We start from the raw sequence: 27,706 nt of genomic DNA, 5'->3' as shown, positions 1-27,706 counted from the left end.
ATACACCAAAAGTCCATGCTCAGAGTATCCCTGAATGTTGTTCAAGTTTCATGGCATATGAACAACGGTAGCATCAAAAATGTCTGAGCCAATTCCTGGTTATTAGAGACCCTGGGGATATGCAGCAAATGGAATTTCAAGGTAAGTATTTTTATTACTTTCTTTTTGCATAGTTGAGTTGCTTTAACACAAGCCGTTAGTCTAGAATAGAACATGTGGATTTGGCAAGGTAAATGTTTGCCTGACCACTGATTTCCTGCCATTTAGAGGAAAATGCACACCTTAGGGGATGACCCCAACCATGTCACAATCATTGTTATGATCATTTATTTATAAAGTGACAACACATTATGTAGCTCTGTTTGGCAAGTTTAAGAGAGAAAACAAACTGAAAAATACATAAGAACAGAGTTTGACCAGGGCCTTGTTCATATCTTGTATCTGTCAACATTTGTTTTGTCTGTCAGTAATTCATTGTTAACTATTCCCATTGTAAAGCTGTAAACGAGTGCAGAAGATGTGGGCACTATATAAACGCTAACATTCAGTTATATAGAATTATACCTTCTTTTAACATTTAAAATATAATTTTGCAGTAGTGCTGCTGCCCTAACTATAATACCATGATGTTTTTATCAATGACCAAATCAACTAGGTTTAAGCAAAAAGTTATACTTAAGGGGACATTCTGAGTACCATATGGTACCAGGAAGTCACTGGTGCTGACTTAACTTATGGGGATTAAACCGTTCACATATGGTTTAATCCCAAAGTCCACTATCCTACACCTGATCACTCCGCCTCCTGTCATTCTGCAGCTCAGACTCTCGAAATAGGAAGCCATGGTCAGGGGGGCAGTTGATTGGCAGAGAGATGTAGTCCACAACATCTGCAGGTTTGAAGGTTACCTACCCCTGGTTTAGAGCATCAGCTGAGACTCTCATCCAATCATCAGTGCTACTGGCTGAGGCTTCCTCTTTCAAGATTCTGAACAGTGGACTGACAGGGGATAGAGTGATCGGGTACTGGTCACTACTTTGTGAATGGTTTAAACCCTAAAGTTAAGCCAGTGCAGGGGATCTTCTGGAACCATAACAACTTCATTACAGTTAAGAGTTGTCAAACACTGCCTGACTATGAGCCAAATTCATACTAAGACATAAGAGCATAGGCGTGCGCACGGGGTGTGCCGGGTGTGCCGGGGCACACCCTAATCCCCGCGGCACGCCTATGCATTGAGACCGGCTGGGGAGATCTCAGGATCTCCCCTGCCGGCTCATGCAGAGCCGGCGCTATCCGAGCGCCGGCTCTGCTCTCAGCCTCCCCTCACCGGCTCACAGGCAGTGAGGGAGGCAGGAGAGGACCCGGGGAGCTATTGCCAGTAGCTCCGCCGGGTTCCTCTCGCGAGATCTGAGCGTTGCCGCGGCAACGCTCAGATCTCGCGTGAGTGAACTCTAGCCCTGCGGGGCTAGAGTTCACTCTCCTCTGGACCACCAGGGATGGATGGCGGCAGCAGGATCCCCCTCCCAGGCATAAGGTAAGAAGGGAGGGGGGATAACTGATCTGCCTCCACCTCCACTGGACCACCAGGGACAAGGAACAAGAATCCCCCCTCCCCACATAAAGTAAGAAGGGAGGGGGATATTAAGTAATGTACCCCCACCTCCACCCCCCACAATCACCCACACACATACACACATACACAGCACACACGCACATACACAGCACCCACACACACATACACAGCACCCACAGACATACACAGCACCCACAGACATACACAGCACCCACACACAGCACCCACATACATACACAGCACCCACATACATACACAGCACCCACATACATACACAGCACCCACAGACATACACAGCACCCACACACAGCACCCACAGACATACACAGCACCCACACACATACACAGCACCCACACACATACACAGCACACCCACAGACATACACAGCACACCCACAGACATACACAGCACCCACAGTCATACACAGCACCCACAGACATACACAGCACCCACAGACATACACAGCACCCACAGACATACAGCACCTACACACATACAGCACCCACAGACACACAGCACCCACACACATACAGCACCCACACACATATAGCACCCACACACACATACAGCACCCACACACACAGCACCCTCACAAACACAAACAGGACCCTAACAAACACACACACACAAAACACTACCAGTACCCTCACACACAAACAGCACCCTGACACACAGTACATTTACAGCACCCTCACAAGTGCACACACACACACAAACAGCACCCTGACACACAGTACATTCAGAGCACCCTCACAAGCACGCACACACAAACACCCTCACCCACATAGTACACTACCAGCACACACACATCACACTAACAGCACCCTCACACAGCACACACACAGCTTTGTGTGTGTGTGTATATATGTGTATATATATATATACATATATATATATATATATATATACGCCGCGTGTGCTTGTGCTTGAGGGTGCACACCCTAATGCAATAGGCTGCGCACGCCTATGCATAAGAGTATTACAGGGTGTCATCCGCATGGAAGATAAAACCTTTTAAACAAGTGTACAATCCATCAGAGGAATTTCAAGCAGAATGAGTGCCTAAATAGAATGTTAGTGGTGGGATTTATAGTTGATGTGTGAAAAAACTGCAAATTATGAAATTACAGTTTTGTTAAGGTTACCTACAAATATACAATGGCCTTGATTTACTAGCTGACATGCAAAATTAGTCACACTAGTAAATTGGAAAACAACACTCTTTGCTACTTACATGCACAGTTTTAAACAACTAGTATATCCAAAATTGCTAAATATTTTTTGGGTGACAACGTCCTAATCAATATTATTCCAAACAATATACACAAAATCTCATCAACAAACAGCTAGCAAAAAAATGCTGCTTCCACCTAGAACAATAGCATACTTACACCATGAAATAAAGGCACTAAATATAATGAATACATTCAAACAAGTACTGTTCTGGTGTCCAAAATTAGCAGTTTAAAAAGCAAATATAAATATAAATAACAGTGAAAATTCCAGGGACAGTTGTTACAGTAACGCTCTTGAGGATCATATGTGTTGGAAACCATGTTGCTCACAGATAGTAAACCTCAAAGAGAATGGAAAAAAAAATCCATAGAGTAGTAATGCAACAGGGGCTGGGGGGAGAATGAGACACATGGAGATGCTGTGGAGGTAAAGGGGGATGATACACATGGAGGTGCTAGGGGGAAAATGAGACACATGGAAGGATTGGGGTGGAGAAAGAGGCACATGGAGAGGCCTGGGGGAATGAGACACATGGAGATGCCCGGGGGGGGGGGAGGGGGGGAATGAGACACATGGAGGGACTGGTGGAAGAATGAGACACATGGAGAGGCTGGAGCGGGAGAAAATGAGACACATGGAGGCACTTGGAGGAAAATGAGACACATGGAGGAACTGGTGGGAGAATGAGACACATGGAGAGGCTGGAGGGGGGGAGAATGAGACACATGGAGGCAGGGCCGCCACCAGAAATTTTGGGGCCCCTAACTGAGCTCAGGGTCTGGGCCCCTGGGGGTCCGCCTCCAAAACCGCCCACAGAGACCGCCTCCAAATCCCGCCCACAGGAATACACACACAGACACAAACACATTCACTGATACAAAAGGACACATATACACACACAGACACACACACACACACTGATACATACTAACAGACACACATACTGATACGCATATAGGCATACATACTGACACACACATACTGAGACATACACACATATACAGACACACAGGTGTACATAGTGACAGACACATACTAACATACATACAGACACACATGCATAAGGACATACAGACAGACATTCATACTGACATACACACATTCATACTGACATGCAGACATACATACACTGGCATTCATACACACATAATGACATGCATACAGATAGACATACATGCATACATGCATACAGACATACATTCATACAGACACTGACATCCATACATACACACATTCATAATGACATTCAGACATACATTCATACATACATTCATACAAACAGACATGCACACATTCATAATGACATACAGACATACATTCATACATACATTCATTCATACAAACAGACATACACACATTCATAGTGACATGTAGACATACATACACTGACATTCATACACACATAATGACATGCATACAGATAGACATGCATGCATACAGACATACAGACATGCATGCATACAGACATACATACAGATATACATACAGACATACATAGTTACATACATACATTCATACTGGCATACATACATTCATACAGACACTGACATCCATACATACACACATTCATAATGACATGCAGACATACATACACTGACATTCATACACACATAATGACATGCACACAAATAGACATACATGCATACAGACATACATACATTCATAATGACATGCAGACATACATACACTGACATTCATACACACATACTGACATGCGGACATACACACAGACATACATACACACACACAGGCAGACACACACACAGACATACATACACACACACAGACAGACATACACACATATAGACAGACATACACACAGACAGACATACATTCACACATACAGACATACATACAGACAGACAGACATACACACAGACAGACATACACACACACATACACACAGACAGACATACATACAGACAAACATACACACAGACAGACAGACATACACAGACAGACACACACAGACAGACATACAGACACACAGACATACATACAGACAGACAGACATACACACAGACAGACAGACATACACACAGACAAACAGACAGACATACAGACATACATACACACAGACATACATACATACAGACAGACTTACATACAGACACACATACATACACACAGCTAATTTTCCAGCCACCCTCCTGTATTTCTTACCTTGTCTTTGCAGGAGGGTGGCTGGCTGGGGCTGATGGGACTGGCAGTCAGCTGGCTCTCCCTCTTCATGTCGGGCGCGAGCGCTCCTCCCGCGCGGAGTGAACTGGGAGGAAGTGACCACTTCCTCCCAGCAGCACTTGCGCTGCGGCGGCATTTTATTTATTTTTTTAAAGGGGCTCGGTCGCGCTATACCACGGCCGCAGCGCTGACCGGGCCCCTGAAGATATGGGGCCCATCGGGTGGCCCTAAGTGCATGGGCCACCCGATGGGCCCCATCAGCGTGCGGGCGCCGGTGCAACACGTGGGGCCCTGCATGGAGGTGCTGGAGGGGGAGAGAATGAGACACATGGAGGTGCTGGAGGGGGGGAGAATGAGACACATGGAGGGACTGGTAGGAGAATAAGACACATGGAGAGCCTGGAGGGGGGGAGAATGAGACACATGGAGATGCTGTGGAGGTAAGGGGGATGATACACATGGAGGTGCTAGGGGGAAAATGAGATACATGGAAGGATTGGGGTGGAGAATGAAACACATGGAGATGCCCCGGGGAATGAGTCACATGGAGGCACTGGGGGGGAAATAAGACACATGGAGGGATTGGTAGGAGAATGAGACACATGGAGAGGCTGGAGGGGGAGAATGAGACACGTGGAGGTGCTGGAGAGGGGGAGAATGAGACACATGGAGGTGCTGGGAAGCAAATAAGACATATGGAGATGCCATGGGGAATGAGACACATGGAGGCGCTGGGGAGGAAATAAGACACATGGAGGGACTGGTAGGAGAATGAGACACATGGAGAGGCTGGAGGGGGGGGAGAATGAGACACATGGAGGGACTGGGAAGCAAATGAGACACATGGTGAGGCTGGAGGGGGGAGAATGAGACACATGGAGGCGCTGGGAGAAAAATGAGACAGATGGAGGGACTAGTGGGAGAATGAGACACATGGTAAGGCTGGAGGGGGGAGAATGAGACACATGGAATGTTGGGAAGCAAATGAGACACATGGAAGGACTGGGAAGCAAATGAGACACATGGAGGGGTTGGAGGGGGGGGATAATGAGACATGTTGGAATGATTTTCTTGTTGTATTTATAATAAAGATTGTATTATTTATATCGGTGTGCTCCTCTGTTGAATTTTAGGAAATTCAAATGTTGCCACATGCTCTTCAATAATCAATCAGAGCCAGGTATGTCAGTAAGCAGAGTATGCAGCTGCCTATGAGCATTTGCCTATAATGAGCACCTCTCTTAACTACACATATGCATTTTTATTTTTAGATATATTTTATATACTTTTTCAAATTAATGAAAATAATTTGTCATTCAATTTTAACTTTTTTGTGAAGAAGGGTATTTTTTGTTTCTCTTATGATAATGCATCCTGCTAATATGACATAATAATGTGCAGCCAAACACCCTTCACCCATTGGATTTATATTGCTCCTGTCTATACTGTACCAGTTAGTGCTGTTATATAGTCCCTGAGGTGGGCTCAATTGTAGACAGAACACAGTGAGATAATCTAATTTCTCAGCTAAGTGAGGTGTTAAAGTGAACCTGATTTACATTCAGAATGATCACCGTCACAAAATACATGGCGTATTATGAGTAACGTTTTCACTGTATCACCGTCACAAGATACATGGCGTATTAAGAGTAACGTTTTGAGATATAAACTCACATTACCCCTCATACTTGCTCTCAGTTTCATAGGTGTTACTGTAACAACCACCTCTGGTCTGGTCTAGCTTCTCCTGTCTTCTTTCAAGCAGGGCAAACCACCTTTGTAACCCTGGCATTGCCACCATGCCAATGTCTGCGGAGTAATGTCAGCCACTCCATTGCTGGAAAAGGAGGAATATGACTGCTGCGTAGGTGATAGGCATGGTAACCAACATATTACTATGTATAGAACCTTTGCTGGACCTCACCTGGACCGAGGAATCCTGGGAATTTAACAGATGACATGCGGACACTGTTGAGGGAGCCTGACAGTGTTTGTAATTCCAACCCACCACTGTTAATTTATTGCTAGTGTTTATTGTTATGTGCTTGTTTCTTGTGTTTATTTCTGTTCTTATTGTTTTGTCCCAGCTATGCCTCGCCAGCATACAGATTTGGAATGTCAACCCTAATGTGTTGCTCTTGGTTGAAGACGGGATGCGGGTTGTGAAAGACTCTTGTAAATCGTGGGGAGTGCTGTTTACTGTTTTTTTTTTCAGCATTGGATTGGCTGAGTCCGTCAATACTGATGATCTCATTCAAGGGGGCGGGGCCAAATGCAGCCTTGGCCAATTTGCATCTCCTCATAGAGATGCATTGAATTAATGCATCTCTATGGGGAAAGTTCAGCGTCTCCATGCAGAGCATGGAGATGCTATACGGCAGTGCTGCACAGTGTGCAGCACTAACCGAGGAAGCACCTCTAGTGGTTCTCTGAAATGGCAGTGTTTACAGCGAAAAGCCTGCAGGGACTGACTATACTCACCAGAATAACTAGAATAAACTGTAGTTGTATCTATATTTATTTTTAATACTGCAATGCAGTTTAGAACAAAGGCTATGTTTAGGTGAGTTAGTAGGGGAGGTGTTAATACACCTCCTAAAAATGAATCGTTTTCCCTTGAATGCAAGGTATGATATATGAGAGATGGTGATGTGTGTGAATAGTGTATAGTGCTGAGAGATAGACACTGAATGTGATATGTTAACAGATATTTCTGTTGTGTAGTCTAGAGGTGCATTCCATTGTGACATAGTTGGAGAGGTTATAGATTGTGGGCACTACTGTATTATGTGAAAGATGGGTGTGGTGAGTATTATGGAAGAAAATCATAGGTATTGTGTGTGATATGGAAGCTGCAAGTCATGCACAGTTTTTTTGGTGGGTCACATTAATAATACTAATCAGAAATGTCTTAATTTAAATCCAATAAACATGTTCTTTCACAAAGCTGTGCATGTAACACTCAGTGCATCATACATTACAACATGCTTCCCTATAACACATATCAACAGATTCAATGAGGGGAGAATAACAGATCTTAAAAACAGTTCAAATTATCATGGACTCCACATCTAAGGTGTCATTTTACGCTGGCATCCCTGTTTCCGTCTCCTGTCATTCACTTAATGCACCGAAGAACAGAAGTGCAGTAAGAAAGAATTTCAGTATGGGTTTCATTCCTTTTATCTCAGGTGGAACTGAAGTGAATTTTGCTTTCTCCATCATCTGTGCACTCAACCATAAAGTCTCTGGAACAGACAAGATGAGTTCCGGAGATATGGTATTCTAATCCCAGGGCTACACGTGTTAAATGGTCTACAGCTCTCAAGCTGTGGTCTCAGGTGCAAGGCATAAAGTCAATAATTTGCCAACCATTTTTTCTGGTAGAAGGATTTTTTTATAACTATGCAAATTATTCAAACATTTTAGAATTACTATTAATTAAAATGACAGCTTTAGGTAAATTTATCCCTAACAAGTCTTTAATTTACCTTTGTGATTTTTTTTTCATATTCCCTTATATATTATTAATATTTAGATGAAGAGCAGATCTATAGGTTTATACTGAACAGATCAAATTATATTCTTACTTAAGCATGCTATGCTATCAACTGTTTTAAAGTAAATTTTCTGCATCAAGGGCATATCAGGGGTAAAACAGTAAAAGACGCATGCCTGCAATTTTTGTGTATGGAGAGATCTAGAAGTGGTATGGGATGTGACCTATGCCTGTCTGTTTGTGGAGTCAGCATATGTGTGGTCCAGCCCTCTTTCAACACACACTCATCTATTGAAAACTTACATAGGCTTATTCACTAAACATCGGATTTGTCCTGATGGGCAAAATCCGGTGAAAATTACCCAATTTGAACCACAATGGCAATTTTTATATTTACTAAAGCAAATTCCGGTCAGAATTTGGTCAGCCGGAGCAAATCTGTAGCAATCGCATAGATGCATTTGGTGTCTGGAATAAAATCAGTGCTTTCACATTCGAATCCATAGAATTCGGAAAACTTACAAAGCACCTGTTTAACAAAAATTCAGAAAAAAATACATCCAGTAGGATTAACGTTCAAAAATTATCATTCACTTGCTTTTATGCAGACAAACAATGATTTTATGTACTTTTTGCATGTTGTCCCCCCCTGAAGATTATAATTAGGGCCCACACTCCTAATTAATGTATGAACGCCCAGGGGAGGACACATAAGCCATCAATGGGTCGAACCTGTGGGAGGCACTAGCCCCCCCTTTATATTATATTAGCCCCCATCTGCTGGCCTCGGTTGGGTCAGGGGATACACAGTGATATGTCCATTCCCAATTATTTCTTTGCTGCACTACAGATGAGAGCAAACATTGTTAAATATTGTGAAGAAAGTCCAGGTTTTGCAGTTTTGAAGGGCCCTGTATTGTTTTGCCCAGTAGGTATGAGCCCACTTGGACTTTAATGGATAACAATGACCTTAATCAGTAGTAAGAATTCAACGTAAATTCCAATAGAATTTAAAGCTTAAAGGAACACTATAGGGTCAGGAACACAAACATGTATTCCTGCCCCTATAATGTTTAACCCACCATTTAGGTTACTGGCCCTCACTAAGCCCCCTTAAAAGTTAATAATACTAACCTTATTTCCAGCGTTGCGCGGGTCCGTCGGAGCTAGCTCTCATTCCTTGGTGACATCATCAGAATTGTCGATTTTTAGCAAATCCAACGCTTTCCCATGGGGAAAGTATTGGATTGGCTAAAATTGGCAAGGGGCCGGGGCCAAACGCTGTTTTGGCCAATCAGCACCTCCTCATAGAGATGCATTGAATCAATGTATCTCTATGAGGAAAATTCAGCGTCCCCATGCAGAGCGTGTAGAGCAGAAACACTGCTCTATTGATATAGCGTTGGTGGTATGATCCCCACCTCGGATTTACTTGGAGTAACAGCATAGGGCAGGCATACTGCTCGATGGTATCAACTCTGGTGGTATAATCCCTACCTCGGATTTCTTTTTATTAGTATTAAAAAGCCAAGAAGCCAAGGAAATATATTATCAAATTTTTAAAATGGTAAATAAAATGTAAAGTAAATTGGCACAAGCCAGGTCTATTTGTCCAAAAGAATTCCTTTATTCAGTAGTAAAAGTAAATATAAAACATCCAAATACGCGTTTCACCGATGTGGCTTTCTCAAAATGGGATTCCCCACTACTAATCAAAAGAAATCCGAGGTAGGGATTATACCACCAGAGCTGATACCATCGAGCAGTAAGCTTGCCCTATGCTGTTACTCCAAGTAAATGCAAGGTGGGGATCATACCACAAATGCTATATCAATAGAGCAGTGTTTCTGCTCTACACTTGTGAGTATTACTCTTATCACTCTTTTATACTCTATTTTATCACAATTAAGAGCATTATTGTTGCCTTTTATCTTCCCTTTGGAGCTTTGGATTACCAGACGGTGCTGACAGATACACCTTCCCACATCCCATAAGCGAAGATTATACCGCTGTATGCTCTTCACACCAGAGCTGGCCATAGCTCTGTTAAATGTGAGTTCTCTACCTTTTCTTACTTACTGCACTTTTGGACTCTAGACGTACTGCACTATTGGTTGCTTTCTGCCTCTTCTCTTCATATATACGAACTAACACCCGGAGATGTATCCACTCCGATTAAAGAGAATACGTCTTATCAAGTTGCCCTGATTATCTACTGCTACTCTACCTCCTACCCTTTCTAAGACTATTTTATTCGTATTGGCACAGCCCTAATCTGAATGCTGCCCATTCTGCATATATTGTGTGTTGATTAGCACTGAATTCCTGCTGTATTCTGAATGAAATATGAATGTCGCATAGTATAGCATATTCCAACAGGTGTAGTCGCGTGGGATACGTTACATGCACGGCTGGCTATAGCTGTGTAATACGGGGTGATTGGTGTCCTATTGTTAATTATATGCTGAAAACAAATGGTTAATTTGTGGTGAAGGCAACAATTACCCAGCTGTGTCGGTATCGACATTACCCCTAACCTACTGGGTCGTGGGGAGGGGGATTACATCTCACCAATTAAGTGTCTTAATAGCAGGTATTTTATCTCCTATCTGAGCCCATCTGTGGTTCAGCCTAACTTTGTGGCAGATCAACATTTAAAATAACAGTGGTAAAGAGTAAACTTAAAGTAAAACAGGTAAATTTTGTAGTAAGTATGGACTGCTGCACAATTCCTGGTTCTCTTGCCCCTTTTGTTGGTGGGAGTAGTAGGTATGCCCAAGATAGTCAGGTAGCTGTCATCGTGGAGCCCCCATTTCTCAGAACAAAGGGAACTATAGTAGCAGGGTCCCAAGTCCTGGCTGACGCCTGTGTTTCTGGGCCCGTATGAAGCATGGCAGTGCCTTGTAGAAGGCACATGAGTTGGCAAGCAAATGGAGTGTATGGATAGTTCTGTTACTGCAACCTGGGGTCCTCCACCGATAAGGCATGCCAGCAGAGCGTAGGTGGGTGGTGACAGGACCCATAGATCTTACCCCACTGTAGGGTTGCTCTAGTGGTATCTTAAAAGAAACATAGGTAGGATTCCTCATAGGAGAATGGCGTTTTGCTTCGCAAGTCATGATAGTGGTCTTGTCTGCGGTTGAGGTGCAGCCCATTATAACGTCCCGTGTTATAGAGGGAGAGGGTCTGGCCATGTTAGTCAGACAGTACATACCCTCCAGGGCAATTTTTCTAGCTGCCGCAGGTGGTAATATGGAGGCCAGCGGCAGCCAAATGTAGTGAGGTAGCTCTTCAGCCATAATCGTGGCAGGGATTCCACAGATCTTTATTTTGTTGCGGCGTTGTTGGTCTCAGGGACAAGGTGTGCTGGTGTGTGGACTTGTTGGACTGAGCCACTTAAGTTGTTCACTGTGATGTGTATGTTCATTATGTTCTCTTCTGCGGCTGTAAACTTAATTCTGAGTTACAAACTGGATGTTTATATATCTGCATAAAAAAATGTGAATGAAGTTAGCTTTATACTGATTGATTGTAATTGTTTTACTTTTCCTTTCTTGTATTATGAAAATTGTGGATAAGGAGTCATTTTAAGTTCAAAATACATGATTAATTCAAAAAGGAAAGGAAAATGTCAGTAGGCAATTGACCACCCTCTCAGCCCTTCCACCCTGACAAACTTTTCCCACAGTCTGGATCCTAGTCTGTAGGTTCCGTGACCATCCATCAGTTTTTAAAACAAAAACAAAAACTGTGCTCTAGCAGTAGCAGGAGTTACGTCATTTGAAAAAAAGAGGAGTGGAACAGGTAAGTGGGTCATCAAGTGTCCACTTACTTTTTCCTTTCCTTTTTTTTTGTTTTCTATTTAAAATACTTCTGATGCTGCCTTCATTCTCATTGTATTAGCTCCCGTAAAGTGTGTGTTAATTCCCTATAGTATATGAAAGGGGGGATAGTGTACAAAGGGTAACCATCAAGAGACTTTGAATAACTTTCACTAATTTCAGGGTGGCCATAGTTTGTATTTTACCAAAATAAATTTATTACAGTGATAAACACATGTCAAATGGAATTCCAAACTACATCTAAGGCTATTTGTCTCTCAGGATTATCTAACAAAAGTAATTACATCATCCCAGTATTAAAGAAGATGGCACTTACTTTAATCCCTGAGAGCCCTCTGTGAGGAATTCCCAAAATTTAAAGTGGCATAGCTACAAATTACAGGAGTACGACCCACATATTACTTGAATTAAAATGAGAAAACAAGCATCAATTATAAGAAAATAATAGGGAAATCCAAGTGCCACTAGTCCAGAGAAGCTCCACTGCTCTATAGAAAAAAACAAAGATAAGACCAGGAACAATTGTATTATATCCAAGGTACATTTATTAAAGCATACAATGCAACATGTTGAGCCTTTCAATTTTTTTGTCTTCCTGAACACTCTCAAGAACTAGCTAGCATCCTGCATTTTGCTTTTCTGCCCTTGAGTTCTTTCTCCTTTCTAAGGTGCTCCTGCATAAATGTGTCTGTCTTTAGAATTTAGAATGACTAAGGCTGTGCAGGCCAAAATGTTGCATTTATTTTCTGTTGTATCCTGTGTGCACCAATAAACCTGACTGTAGAGCACCTAGACTATGAAGCCCATGGATTGTATAGTGGATGCAGTGATGACTAACAGGAGGGCGGGGTGGATGGCCTGCCCTGGTTGCCACTCATCAGGGGCATACTAAATGACACTGTTGCCTGAGAGGGCGTGATTTCTGGGTGACCGGCTGGAGGGCAGCACACTGCTCTCCACCTGCCTGTAATTGCATGTAGCATGGCTGAGCAGGCGGACTGCGGTAGAGGAGCTTTTGTATCCTCTACGTGGTCTGACAGGAAGTGCTCACTGAGAGCAATAAACTGCTTCCTGTCAGCCTCAGACCGGGTACAGAAAACAGAGGCTCCTCCATGGACCAACTGCTTGACCACGCTACAAAGAGGGAGGTGAGGCTGATCAGGCATGGGTGAGACAAAAGAAGGGCACAGTTAGTGAGGGGAGAAAAGAAGGGCACAGGAAGGGAGGGGAAAAATAAAAGGTCACAGGAGGAGAGGGGGAACAGAAGAGGGGAATGGGATGGGAGGTGGGCAAAATAAACTCTCAGAACAGAAACACACAAGGACTAGAGGGCAGAACGAGACACACTGAGGGGCACAAACAGACACACAGAAGCGATGGGGAATGCAAAGAGATATACAGAGAGGATAGAACACAGAGGGCCTAAAGGGGGACAAAGAGACACACAGAGGGGCTGGGAAGACAAAAAGACACACAGAATGGTTAATGCGACAAAGAGCGACACAGAAGGGAGTGATAAAAAAACACACACAAAAAGACACACAAAGGAGTTGGGGGAGATACAAACACACAAAGGGGCTGGGAATGGAAAGAGGCCTGATAGCCCACCACACCAGTCTGCCAGCCACATCTGCCAGCCACAGCCAGCCTATAAAATAAAGCACAAACAAAGTTGGCAGCGCACTATAAATGGATGTGAACCAATGTGCCACTCTTGTGCAAAATGTAAGAAATACACATACAATGCATAGGAACTGTGTCCAGTTGATCTGCAGAAAGGAAATGCTAACAATAGGGTAATATAGTCTGTGTAAAATACCAATGGCAGAAAAATATATATGGTTTCATTGCATCCTACTCACTAGACTGGCTCAGGTAAATCAGTATTGGTAGGATGAGATGAGGAGGATCCCATCACGCACAGGGTTTCTCACTAAAGTGAGAATTCCTCATGTCAGCTACTTTGGCCTTAATTTTAAAATTCATTTAAAATTCCTGACAATTATCACTTTAGTAAATAATCATTTCAGTGTGTGCAAATTCCCAGCTTTTTATAAAGAACTCACATTCTCTTACTATTTAACAACATATCTACAAATCTGTTCCCCTGACTAAGCAATATAGTTCTGACAAATAAATTGAAGCATGTTTGAAATGTAAATACCACTCAGATGCAGGTAAACAATTGCACTGGTTGCTTTGTAAAGGTGATTAATGAGGTTTGTTCAAGACCTGTTTACTACAGTCAGGCCATCATTGACGAAGTTCAACTTCTTTCTTAAAGTCATGCACAGGAAAGGAATGAATATCCTGCAATAAAGCTGCCACAGGGTCTCATAAAGTTTTTGCTCTATTCACCAAATACTATACTGTTTGCTCACGGCTAAGTATAACAAGTTTAGGAGGTCTCTAGTCTTTGTCCTTAAATTAATAACACTTTTCTATCACACGCAAACACGATGACCTTGTCTCCGGTCTTGGAATGTACAAGAGGAAATCATAACAAAGTTATGTTAAAGGGTATTGGAAAGCTAATGTTGAGAATTATTGGAAGTGAAAACACAGCTGGCTTGGAGCATGGAGTAAAGGTAGAAGCGGAACTACCTGCACCGGGGCATACACACACCTGCTGCTCCGGGGCCCATTAGGTGGCCAATGCACTTAGGACCACCTGATGGGTATTTTCGTGTGCTGTGGTCCTTTAACAACGGACCGGACCTCTTTTTTATAATGGCAACGCTGGGAGGAAGTGAGAGCCTATCACTTCTTCCCGGTTAACATAAACTGAGGCCTGTGGGAGGAAAAGGCAGAAAGGAGAGGGGTGGGGATTGAGAGAGCAAACTCCTAACAATCAACTGCCTCTTCCAGCACCCAGGTAGGAAACAAGTAGATGACTAAAAATATGTATATTTTGACCTGTATGTTTGTCATTGTGTATCTGTATGTGTGTCAGTGTGTATATCTGTGTATCTGTGTGTCTATATCTGCATATGTATCAATATGTGTGTCATTGTGTGTCTATGTAAATGTATATGTATGTGTGTCAGTGTGTGTCTGTGCATCTGCATGTGTGTCAATGTGTGTATGTTTATTTGCATGTGTGTCTCTGTATCTGTATGTCAGTGTTTGTATCTGCATGTGTCAGTGTTTGCATCTGTGTGTTTGTGTATCTGCACATGTTTACCTATGTGTCTGTGTAAAGGGCAGGTGTGTCCATAAGGCAGCTCAGGCGACTACCTTCGGTAGCATGGGCCCAGGGGCACAAATGTCCAGGTGGCCGGCAGGAGGGAAGCGCACAGCGCTCCTCTCCTGTCAGTCACTTCTCATAGTGTGGCCGAACGCCAGCAACTCCGTCCAGCCTGCCTTCCGTTTTCAAGCTGACGGTCTGTGTGGAGGGGGTGGGAATATGAACACGTCAGTGGCGGAACTACCGCAGTCGCAGGGATCACAGCCGCGACCGGGCCCATCACTTCAGGTGTGGACTCATGCGACCAGGTGCCTGCCACCATGTGTTGTGGCCCCGGCCTGCGAGGTGTTACTGCTGGGGCTCGCATGTTCAGTGGCCCATCGGGTGGCCCATGCTCTTAGGGCCACCCGATGGAAATGAATTTCCAGGGGGCCAGCCAGTGCTGCGTTTTTACAGCATGACCGCGCCCCCTCTGATGTCAGATGCTGCCATGCTGGGAGGAAGTGACTGCCCCGGTCACTCCTCCCAGCAACCACCGGGAGCTGTGCGGGAGGAAGGAGAGGAGGAAGTCAGAGTGGGAATTCTGACTCCCATCAGCCTGAGCCACTGGACCACAGGAAAGTCACCCTCCTGCACCTAAAAGCATGTGTGTGTGTTAGTGTATGTGTGTATGTGCTTGTGTGTCTGTATGTATGTGTCTGTGTGTATGTATGTGACTCTGTCTGTATGCTTTTTTGTCTGTATGTATGTGTGTGTGTCTGTGTGTATGTGTGTGTGTGTGGGTGGGTGTCTGTACATATGTGTGTGTGTGTGTGTGTGTGTGTCTGTATGTATGTATCTGGGTGTATGTGTGTGTGTATGTCTGTATGTATGTGTGTGTGTTTGTATGTCTGTATGTATGTGTGTTTGTATGTCTGTATGTATGTGTCTGTGTCCTCCTAAGAAGACTGGAGCAGGAGAAGGCAGAAAGGAGAGGGGCTAGGCAGGACCAGCTCCTCCAACTCCCAACTATCTCAGGCAGCACTCTGGATCCCAGGTAAGCCACCCTTCTGAACCCACAAGGTAGGAAACAGGAGGGTGGCTATAAAAGTGTATATTTGAACCAGCATGTGTGTATATCTATGTGTGTGTGTGCGCGTCTGTATGTCTGTGTGTGTGTATCTGTCAGTGTGTGTGTGTGTGTGTGTGTGTGTGTGTATCTGTATGTCTGTCAATATGTATGTGTGTGTCTGTATGTCTATCTATCAGTGTGTATGTGTGTGTATCTGTATGTCTGTCATTGTGTATCTGTGTGTCTGTATGTCAATGTGTGTATATAGCTGTATGTCTGTTAGTGTGTCTGTATGTCAGTATGTCAGTATGTTTTTATCTGTATGTCTGTCAGTGTTTGTGTGTATCTGTATATGTGTGTGTGTATCTGTGTGTCTGTCTATCTGAATGTGTATCAGTTTGTGTATCAGTATATTTATATATGTGTATCTGCATGTGTGTCAGTGTGTGATCTCCGTGTATGTGTATCACAGTGTGTGTGTGTGTCAGTGTATTTGTATATGTGCATACATCTCAGCATTCAAATGCCAACACTACACACAAATACATTCCTGCATGCAAACGTCAACACTACATACAAACACACCTTTGTTACAGACACCAAAATTATATATAAACACACCCCTGCATTCAAATGTCAACACTACATTTAAACACACCTCTGTATTAGAAACTAAAATTATAAATAAACACATCCGTACATTCAAACGCAAACATTACATACAAACACCCCTACATTCACACAAACATACTCCATATAAAAACATGCTTACATTCAAACACACAAATACTGCTCAATGCTAAATACAATCCTGCAAGCATGGGGAATCGATAGAGCCCCAGCTTTCAAAGCATTGTTGAAGTTGCACAATAGATTGGAATCTATCTTTTAGCCAACATGTGTACATACACAGACATACATACACAGACAGTCATACAGAGAAATACAGTCTGTTTGTCTCTGTATGACTGTCTGTGTATGTATGTCTCTATATGCCTATCTCTATGTCTCTATATGTCTGTATTTCTCTGTGTGCCTGTGTCTGTATTAATGTATGTCTGTGTTTGTATGACAGTGTACCTGTATGTGTAGATTGCATGACTGTGCTTGTTTAATTATGTGCCTTTTATGACTGTGTGTCTGTATATCATTGTGACTGTGTGCCTGAATAACTATGTCTGTGTGCTTGTATGGTTGTGTGGCGGTATTTTTGTGCATATATGTATTTTTGCCTGTATCTGTGTCTATATGGGAGAAAGACAGATAAAAAGGGGTTGAGGGGGAGAAAGAGAGACAGGGGCTGGGGGAAGAAAGAGACACAAAGGGGCTGGCAGGGAAGTAAGAAATACATAAGAGGGGTTGTAAGAGACACACTAAAAGGAGGTGTAAGGCACAAAGGGGCAAAAGGGGTAAGACATTCAAGAGAGTGGACATGAAACACTAATGGGGTAAGAAATTCAAAAGGGGGGCTACGAGACAAAGAGGTAAAGATGCATTTTTGTTATAGTGGGGAGAGGGGGAAGCAGCAAAATGCATCTTTGCTTGTGTTGTTAAAATTCCTTGCACAGGCCCTGTCTGTGTATCTGTATGTGTGTTAGTGTGTATATCTGTATGTCTGTGTATCAGTCTATTTATCAGTGTGTATCTGTGTCTTTGTATCTGCATGTGTGTATATGTGTATCTGTATATGTGTCAGTGTGTGTATATGTGTGTGTTTGTGTATATATTCATACATCACAGCTTCTCGCCAACTGTACACACAAATACACCACTCAAAGATCGACACTACATACAAGCACACCCCTGCATTCAAACATCAACACTGCGTACAAAAAACACACCTCAGTATTAAAACACCAACTTTATATTTAACCCCTTAAAACCGGAGTACGTACTATTACAACCTATTCTAAGCGGCACATCTGTCCTCCTTCAGCCCCCCTGGCCATGTGAGAGTGAGGTCCTTGCGAGGACCTCACAATCACATGGCCAGGTTAGCTGCCTGCTGCATTGCCAGCAGGGGGACTGCCTGTAATGACCCTCCCCCTGCTGGCTGGAAATAAAATAAATGAAAGTTAAAATAAGTGTAAAAAAAAATATATATATATACTTAGATCATGTATGTGTGTTACCCAATACCTTCGAATTGATCATTTTTTCCTTGTGTAACAGTATTATACTATGTATATGTTTTCATTGTAGGAAGATCAGGAGGTGTTCCACTCATTATACTAAGTATACAGCAATATTTTGTATATTTTCTCTGCACCCCCCTTATACTCTTTTCTCTCACTTTATATCTGAGTGCCATTTAGTGATTTTGGGCACTGGGGGTAGTTGCTTATTCCTTGGTTTCAAGCACCAATCCACCATCTCTCTGTTGTGTTTATATATATATTTATATATAATATAAAAAAACTATATATGTAAATACGTTAAAAAATCAAATTAAAAAAATATTTAAAAATAAATAATAAAAAAATATATAGATGTGTGTTATTTCATTCTAACTGTATTGTGATATTAATATATATATATATATATTTATATCAAAATACACGTAGAACGAAATAATATATATATATATCTATATACATAAATATATACGTATATATCACTATATATATACATATATATATATATATATATATATATACCTATATTTAAATAAAAATATTTGTAAAAAATTATATATACATATATATATATACACATACGTATATATATATATATACATATATTAATTCTACATATATATTATTGTAATATTTTTACATAATTAGGTATCTTAATTAATTACAATTAGCGGACCTGGCTGGCAACCCATGACGAAAGTATAGGGAATTTAATTTGCTAGCACTATATTTAACCCTATAACTTTCCAAGACACTGTAAAACCTGTACATGGGGGTTCTGTTTTACTCGGGAGACTTCGCTGAATACAAATATTAGTGTTTCAAAACAGTAAAATGTATTACAACGATGATATCATCAGTAAAAGTGACGTTTTTTGCATTTTTCACACACAAACAGCACTTACACGACGATATTATTGCTGTGATACTTTTTACTGTTTTTAAACACAAATATTTGTGTTCAGCGAAGTCTCCCGAGTACAACATTACCCTTCATGTACAGGTTTTATGGTGTTTTCAAAAGTTACAGTGTCAAATATAAAGCTTGTGTTTCATTTTTTTCACATTAAAACTCGCCAGATTGGTGACATTGCCTTTGAGACCCTATGGTAGCCCAAGAATGAAAATTATGATGGCATACCATTTGCAATAGAAGACAACCAAAGGTATTGCAACTGGGGCATGTCCAGTCTTTTTTTAGTAGCCACTTAGTCACAAACACTGGCCAAAATTGGCGTTTTTTGCATTTTTCACACACAAACAAATACTAACGCTAACTTTGGCCAGTGTTTGTGACCAAATGGCCCCCCCCCGTTCAGCATAAAAATTAATAAAATATTTTTTTACTTACCTTTTCCAGCTCTGAGGGTCTCTTTGCACTGCTTACCTCTCCTCCCATATTGTCATGGAGGAGGCATACCCTTCTCCAGAGTCCGTCCAGTCCAATGCTCCTCAGAGCGCTATGCACACATCAAATTTCCCACTAATTATGTGACAGAGTATGCCTTGGTTGCTGCAGCAGGAAGCACCTCTAGTCAATTCATGAAAGCCACTAGAGGAGGATTTAAACCTGCAATAAAAACATTGCAGTTTATATATATAAATATATAATATAGTCATTACAATGTTAAACAAATATCTGCACACCAGTCAAGCCATAAGGCTTGCTTTTCCCACAGAAATCACAAATATGCAGGGATCTTACTACCACAAATGATTCTGGGTGGGAATATGCAAATTAGTTTAACAAAGAATCACATTTTTGCCTCATTCCATTTTAAACATGGATTCCTTTGAGTCTGTGTTTGCTGTATACAACTGCTTTGAAACACAACTTAGGAAAAGATGCAAAGCCAGTGAACCACTCATGGACAGCTGTTTCATTGTTAATGCAAATCATAAGCATGAGGTTGGTTACTGGCTTGAGGCTTGGCAGTACTTACAAAGCAAAAAACAAAAAGTTATGGTGGGGAAAAATTGTGATTGAAAACCCCTTCCACCTGAAGTCTGTGGATAGTCAATACAATATTAAACAAATATCTGCACACCAGCCAAGCCATAAGACTTGCTTTTCCCACAGAAATCACAAATATGCAGTGATGTTACAACCGCAAAGGATTCTGGGTGGGAATATGCAAATTAGTTTAACCAAAAAATCCATTCCATTTTCAACATTGATTCCTTTGAGTCTGTGTTTGCTGTATACAACAGCTTTCAAACACAACTTGGGAAAATATGCATATTCCCACCCATAATAGTTCCCAATGAACACAAAGTAATTATATGTGAGTATAAAATTAAGTAACTCCAATATGAATTCTTTTTATGTGGGTGTAAGCTTTTCAGATTTATTGAGAAATATGAAGTCGCTTTAATACCCATCTCATGGGGAATGTTGTTATAGAGGGATACAACATCTAAGCTTGCCAGTAGGGTATATGGTGGGACTACAAGATCTTCCAAGATCTGCTTGGTGTCCTGTACATATGAGGCTAGCTTGGTGACATATACGGATGTAAAAGTTGTTCGATGAATCTACTAGCATTTTCGGTCAGAGAACCGGTCAAGTCTTCCCGAAGGTTGTTGTCTGTTTTTGTACACCTTAGGGAGGCAATAAAAAGTTGCAATAGTCAGAGTGTAGTTGGGCAGTATATATTTGAATTCTTCCGTTGTGATTACATTACTCTCAAGTGCTCGATTTAGAACCCGTTTTAGTTCTTCCGTGAATTTCAATTTTGGATCTTTGGGAAGTTTGGCATAACAGCAGGGATCCATAAGGTGGTCTATACACATGGATATGTACATGTCTCTATTTAGGAGGACTGTGTTCCCTCCCTTATCCGAGGGCTTTATAATGAGATTGTTATTGTTACTGAGTTCCCAATATTTCCCAACAATTCATGAGATGAATATGGTGTTTAATGTCAAACCATTTATTGTTGTTTGGATGTAGAAAAGTCCTAGTTTGTAACATGTGTCTACATGTTACACATCCTGTACATTTGAAACAGACACTTTTAAGGGTTCTATCTTGTAACCAGTTTTTTTCGTAACAGTGTTTCGGGTCTGTGGATATTAGATCTCTGATGTTGCGACCTCTGGTAAAACGGGATGTGGGATGTTGTTGGAAATCATTAGGTAAAGTCTTATCACTTAATAAGATGTTCCAATGTGTTTCAACTGATTGAGATATAAACTCAGATGCTGTTGTGCACTGAGTATTATATTGTAGTTTTGAGATATTTTCATTTTTACTTTTTGATAGCAATGTGGTCTGATGAAGTAGTCACATTTTCTTTTGCTTTAGATAATTGTGTATCCAACAAGGATAAGGAATAGCCTCTACACAGGAAGTGATTATTTATTAATTTTATTTATTTATGGTATTTATAAAGCGGCAAAAGATCCCGCAGCGCTGTACAATTAGTGGAGAACGTACAATATACACAGACAAATACAAGAAGTAGAGAGAGCCCTGCCCGTAAGGTGATAACTAGCCATTGGAGATCTTTTATACAAAGTGCTTAGCTAGATAGTCCGTGAGCTTACAATCTAAAGGATAAAATGGGGATTTGAGACAAGAGGTAGCAGGGGATTATACATTTCTTGTAGTTGGTCATCAGCTTTGGTTGAACTTGAGTTTTTACGGAGGACTCTAAGAAATTGAGTGTATGGAACAGATTTGAACACATGTGGTGAAGTTTTGTCGGTAAGATGGTATTTTGTATCTGTGCTTTTCTTGTATAATGTGTAACTTAGGAAATTATTTTCCCATGTTATTGACAGATCCAAAAAATTGATTGAATTCCTACTGTATTCATGTGTCATTTTAATAGGACCAGGATGGGTATTGATCTTATTTATTAATTCCTCAAAGGATTTTTCGTTTTCCAAGCAAATGATAAAGCAATAATCGATGTAGCATTTAAATAATAAAGTAGACTGCTGAAAAAAATATTTCTAGATGGTTTCCTCGTACTTGTACATATAAGCATTGGCGTATGAGGGCACCATAGCCACCCCCATCGCCATGCCAGCCTTCTGAATGTAGTATTTGTTCTCAAAACGAAAATCATTTAAACTTAATGTGACGCTCAATACTTCCAATAGGTATTCTACATTCGGTCCTTGATAGTGAGGAGATGGGTGTATTAATTTCCTTACTGCCTCTATCCCCTCCTCATGGGGGATCACGGTATAAAGACTGGAGACATCCATAGTTATTAAAAGTATATCCCGTCTGGTAATTGTAGTTGTTGTAAGATTTGAATTAAAGAGCCACTATCTCATAGGTTAGAATCAATGTGTTTAACGGGTTCCTGTAAATGATCATCAATCCATTTCCCCAATGGTTCCAGGATGCCCCCTATTGCAGAAATTATAGGTCTGCCCGGGGGTGACACAATGCTTTTGTGTAATTTTGGAATGGTGTATTGCATCATTATTTTTGGATAATTTCGAATACGGTACTCCATTTAATTTTGAATAAGGATGCCAACCTCAAAACCTCTAGTGATAGTTGCTCGTATAGTGGAATGTATTATAGTTCAACTGTGGAGCAGTTTTCGTAGTTTTCAGAAGCGAAAACAGTGAGTGCCTTCAAACTTCTATTTTCCTAGATATATATCTAGGAATAAATATATCTAAATATATCGATTTGTAAAAAGCAGATAAAATTTGTATCTTGTAATGGTATTACAAGATACAAATTGTATCTGCTTTTCACATCTACATCACTGGACTAATATGGCTACAATCTCTACTTGAACATACATATATATATATTTATTTATTTTTTATTTATTTTTTTAAATTGCAGGATTTAATCTACAGGACCATTTCACCCAGGCCACTTCATTGAGATTAAATGTACTGGGAGACTTTAGTGGTTCTTTAATAGTGCCTATAATCCCCTACAATCCCCCAATCTGCGTAGTACTAAATGTCCCTAAGAAGTTCCTACTTTTACCCTGAAGACTCAAAATATATGCAGGCATAAAGGTAAATCTTTAACTTAAAAAAAGTCATGCATAGATTAAGTCCAAACAATTCACACAAGCCATTATCTTCAGCCCATGGAAATAGGGTTGGCCAGTCAATTATTATCTCCTCTGGAATAATGCATGAGGTCATAAAATGCTATGGATTCCTTTGCATGTTTGTCAGTAAAAGCAGCCATTAAACACCATTATTACAAACAGACAGTATATAATTGCAGCTAAATACCAGTTGGTTTCCATGGTCCACTCCTGTCTTTAACGTCTACATGCTGCTAATGTATACCTCCACCAATGCTGGCCCCACTTGGCATTCACCAAAAAGTAGCATTTTCCAATTATTTGCCATAGCAAAATCACAAGAACACTGTCAAAAGTCTACTGTCCGCTGCATGTCTTCTGTCATCATCTGAACAAGCTGCCCATCAGGGCTTATATTTCATGCATACATCTAATTGTACTGATTTGAAAACCTACTTGCTAAATATAGCGCTAGAATCTCTCATTTTGTTTTAAATATTTTTATTGTTTTCACAATATAAATGCGGGTTTCAAGTATAGTACGGTTGAAGCGGGTAGTCGCCTACGCAGAGGCGTATGAGTCATTGTAAGCATGTATTCACTAATATTAAGTATACATAAGCTTTGCGGAGTTGGGCATCAAAAACAAGAACATGCTGTAATGAGCTAGTATAATAAAGGGAGCGCATTACAAAACTATTGAACTATTAACTGTGTTCGCATTATAGGTACATGTATCGAACAGATTTGTGAAATAATAGAGCTAGAGATTGCCCTCGCAGGGGCTTAAGCCTTGGTTAAGAACAGTATAAACATTCGGTTGCCTGCGCAGAGGTCCGTTTAACGTAACATTTTAATATACATTGTATTGAACATTACATTGTAAACGTGGTGTGTGTAGGGCGGGCCGGTGTCCGCATAACGGCCCGGTAAAATTCGCTTGAGCGGATTTGTCGGTTGTGGCCTGCGCAAAGACCTTTCAAATCCATTTTATAGTGTGCATCAGTTAGCATAATAGCATGTACAAACGTATATCTGTGGAGTGCTGGTGGGCCGTTAAAGTGTAAGCTGATATCTTAGGGCAGATCTATCATGTATCGGCACTTAGAAGCAGAGCTATTTATTGGTTACTACATCAACTTTTGTTTTGCGTCTTAACCGTCATATGAGTAGCCTATGTCAGGTATCCAGTTCGTGTCATACGGTCGTCGCGCGTTCCAGGTGTGTGTTGTGTATCAGCTCCTAAATAAGCTTTGCGTTAGGGTATACTTCCTGAGGAGAGGTATAACGGTTAAGTGTTGCTGGCAAGGGGCATAATGGTGCGTGGTCTGGTCTGTAGCGACCCTCAGGGTGTTTCCCCGTGTACGTCCATACCTATAGTAGTGTCAGGTGCAGTCCCTCTGTATGTTACGTGTGGGATCGTATCTGTCGGGGTGAGTTAGCCCCCATAGTCGCCGTACTTCGTGGTATCCCTATGGTGGAGTCTGTGTGGGTTGGATCATTTGTGTTGTATTCTCCGTTGGGTGTGTGTCTCATGTGTGGTGTATGTTGTACGGTTTTCGTTCATTACTGTGTCGGCTATGTCTCCCTGCTCGCTCTGGGTGGGATGTCTGTCCTCATAGTTCTGTGTCGCGTATATCAGTTGTCTAATCCGCTATGGTCTAGTGCCGGAATATAATGTTTCCTCTGTCGTGTGTGGCGTCGCAGATGCGGCCCCCGTTGGTGTCTGGTGTTGTGGGTTGATCTGTTGGTGTAGTCTGAGCGTGTGTGGTTAGTGGTCTTTCGTGTCTGCGTGGATGTGTCTCGCTTGTCTGGTCGTGTGGTCTCCCGAGTGGTTTGTCTGGCACTTTCGGTGTCTAAGCCCTTGTATTTTCCTCACCCCGTCGTGTCTCTTTTGTCGTGGTCGACTTGTGTCCTGTGTGTCCCAATGGTGGGCTCAGTGCGGCGGTGGGCTAAGTGTGTGGTCCTGTGTGGTGTGACATCTGTTTCCCACCTGCGTGGGGGTTATACGTCTAGTCAGCCCTATATGCAGATGTGGTCTGGCAATATGTTCTGAGTGTGGTGTGAGGGCGTCGTCATGACTGTGGGTGTCGTGGCTGCCTCGGTCTGCTGTGGCGAGGTGGCGCCTGTGTATGGCGTGTCTGGTGTTCTATGGCCCTCCCCCTGTCCCCCGCCCGGCCTGCTGCGTCGCGCCGTCGTCCGTCTGCCTCTTGTGTGTCTCCAGTTCTCTTCCTTCCGCCACCCGTTATGGTGTGGTTAAATGGCGTCTGAGGGAGTCTGACGTGGTTAGTCTTGTCCAGTGGAACCAGCGTGTGGTATGGCGGTCCCTGAGGTTCGGTGTTTCAGCTTTCATGTCCTCAAATGACCTTGTGGTCTCTACCTCCTCAATCCATCTCGATAGAGGGGGCGTGGTGGTCTGTTTCCAGAAGATGGGGATGGTCATCTTAGCGGCATTCAGGAGTCGGGGGATAATTGATCTCTTGTATGTGTGCGTCGCCATGGTGGTGTGGTGCAGGAGGAAAGTGGCTGGGGACTGTGGCAGGAGTTCTTCCGTGACCTCGTGTATTATTGTCCGAATTCTTTCCCAGAACGGTCTGATACGGGTGCACGACCACCAGATGTGAATAAAAGTGCCTGCTTCTTCCCCGCATCGCCAGCATATGTCTTGGAGTTCTGGGTTCCTGGCGTGGAGTGCCGTCGGTGTCAGGTACCATCTGGTAAAGATCTTGTACGAGTTTTCTTGGCATCGTGCCGAGCTCGGCGTCTTCTGTATCAGGGTGATGCTCTTGTTCCAGTCCGCATCCGTCATAATTTCTTCGAGGTCCTCCTCCCATTTTCTGATGCACGGTGGTGCGAGCAAGTATCTGCTCGTGGTTAAGAAAGTGTAGATTTGTGAGATGGCTCGTGGTGGGTCCTTGTCCTGCGTGCAGAGAAGTTCAAATTGTGTTAAGTCTCTCAAAAGGGAAGGCTTTTGCGGAATGGATCTGGCATATTGAGCAATTTGCGTTTTCGCTAGGGCGTGGGCGAATGTGTGCGGCCTGTCCGGGTATAGTTCTCCCAGTGTCCGGATGTCGAATGGTCGGTGGAGAACATCTTTTATGCGCGGTATCGCGTTGTTTCCTACTGGGCCTGGTGCTGGGCCGTAGTCTCCGGCGAATCTCTCATTTTGACTGTGTTAGGAATTCACTGAAATTCCAACCGAGTCAAGAGATATACTGAGACAAAGTAGGGACTACTTTGGCTCTGTATAATTCCTATAACTGACACTTCTAGATGCTGGGTAGAGCTACCGCCGTCTAGAAGTGTCAATCCCTCCAGCCATCAGTGATGGCTGCAGGGAATTGGCTCTGTTTGTGGGGGATCCCAAAGTCTTGCAGGATCCTTCTCGACCTCAATGCTGTGCTCTAATACATGTGGGTGAGTACAGTGATGTTGGCTCTTGGCACTAGAGAACTGGCCGGAGGAACATGGCCACCGCACGAAGGTCAGGTTCAAGTAAGTAACCTCTCACCTTTACCTGCCCCCTATCCACCAGACCACCAGTGGTGATGACTCCGTCAGGGATCTTTGCAATTTCTGCAAAGTCCCAAGATGGTGACAGGCCTGCTTTAACTTAGTTATAGCTCAATAGCTACGTTATCTTAAATATTGCAGTTTAGTTCTCAGTGCACAAAAATTAAAAGTTAAGTGAATACACTCCAATAAACTTTCCTTACACATTTCTTGTGATATTCAAAGATTTTTGTTATAGAAAAATAAATCACCAGGGGAAGGCAACCTTCAGCACTCCAGATGTTGTAGACTACATTTGTCAATTTGCTGGCAAATCATCAGAGGAGATATAATCCATGACATCTGGATAGTGTATAAAATCTTCTTAAATATGGAATAAATGTGTTTTCTTCCTATAGGTAATATTAGGAGACTATATGTCTCTGCACTTTGTATAGTTGTGGAAAGATTATTTTTTAATTGTTTGT

This window comes from Pelobates fuscus, chromosome 6 (assembly GCF_036172605.1).
Source record: "Pelobates fuscus isolate aPelFus1 chromosome 6, aPelFus1.pri, whole genome shotgun sequence".
Lineage (NCBI taxonomy): Eukaryota > Metazoa > Chordata > Amphibia > Anura > Pelobatidae > Pelobates > Pelobates fuscus.
The sequence above is the reverse complement of the archived record's forward strand: the minus strand, read 5'-3'. Positions refer to the sequence as shown.